The 1,226-nt window shown below is 42.7% G+C and overlaps 1 non-coding gene across 1 annotated transcript; it reads left to right on the top strand.

The window, feature by feature from the left end:
- The first annotated feature begins 864 nt into the window (after positions 1-864).
- On the top strand, positions 865-970 carry LOC120105743. The gene has a single exon (XR_005508059.1). It is a non-coding gene; the product is annotated as a small nucleolar RNA R71 (small nucleolar RNA).
- The last annotated feature ends 256 nt before the right edge of the window (positions 971-1,226 follow it).

The raw sequence follows: 1,226 nt of genomic DNA, 5'->3' as shown, positions 1-1,226 counted from the left end.
ATACGTCCACTCCTTAGGGTAGTCAAAGCATTAGCTTGCTCATGATTTAGTTGAGTTTCTTGAGCCACGTATTGTCCCCTAGGATTACTCATTGGTTGACTTGGAAGCTTACCTTCCTCTCGCTTGTTTAATGCATTAGCTAGTTGACCCATTTGGGATTCTAGCTTAGCAATTGATTACGTGTGAGAGTGCAATAGTTGTGTGTTTGCCTCCAAACCTTGAAAGGCAGTCAACACCTTCTCATCAAAGGCTGTATTTCTTTGGGTTGGAGGAGGAGGATGCTGAAATTGAGTGAAGGGATGGTAGAGATGGAAATTCTGAGGGTTTTGAAAATTTTGGGAGAAGGGTTGGGAGGTATTAGAAGCTTGCTACCTCCAAGAAAAATTTGGATGATTCTGCCATCCCGGATTATATGTATTGGAAAATGGATCATTACCCGGTCTGGGCTATGTTTGGGCAGCATTGATGTGTTCTTGCACGAGTTCGGGATATTGGGGTGCTGAGGGGCACTCATGAATAGGATGCGATGGGCTAGAACAGATAGCACACACTTGTGCTTGGGAAGAGCTAACGACATGTCCTCCTATCATTAGTTGGTCAATCTTATGGGACAATGCATCTACCTTGCTAGACAGGTCCATAGAATGACTTATTTCACAAATGGCCCCTTTTCTTTGAAAATTCGGGGGTGCTTGACGAGAACATGAAGCATGGTGGAGGGAGTTTTCATTAAGATTTTCAAATAGTTGCCATGCTTCATGCTCATTTCGAAGCATGAAAGTCCCCCCGCATGCAGCATCGATCATCTGACGGTTTCGTTCAGTCAAACCGTCATAAAAACATTGCACTAGCTGCCACTTAGGTATTTGATGATGAGGGCATTTACGGATTAGGTCCCGAAATCTCTTCCAAGTTTCATGAAATTCTTCTCCCTCGGTTTGGGAGAAGCTTGTAATGGCACGTCTAAACTGGTTCGTTCTTCCTATAGGAAAGTATTTTTTAAGGAATTCTTGTTGCATTTGATCCCAAGAACGAATTGAGTTAGCTTCTAAAGAATTCAGCCATTGTTTGGCTCTATCTTTAAGGGAGAAGGGGAATAACCTAAGTTTCAGGGCATCATCAGTGAAGTTCTGAATCTTGACAGTGGTGCAAATCTCAAGAAATTCATCTAAATGTTTGTATGGGTCTTCGTTGGTGAGCCCATAAAAAGATGGGAGCATTTGGAT

The sequence above is a fragment of the Phoenix dactylifera genome, unplaced genomic scaffold, assembly GCF_009389715.1.
Source record: "Phoenix dactylifera cultivar Barhee BC4 unplaced genomic scaffold, palm_55x_up_171113_PBpolish2nd_filt_p 000354F, whole genome shotgun sequence".
NCBI classification, from domain to species: domain Eukaryota; kingdom Viridiplantae; phylum Streptophyta; class Magnoliopsida; order Arecales; family Arecaceae; genus Phoenix; species Phoenix dactylifera.
The sequence above is the reverse complement of the archived record's forward strand: the minus strand, read 5'-3'. Positions and strand labels throughout refer to the sequence as shown.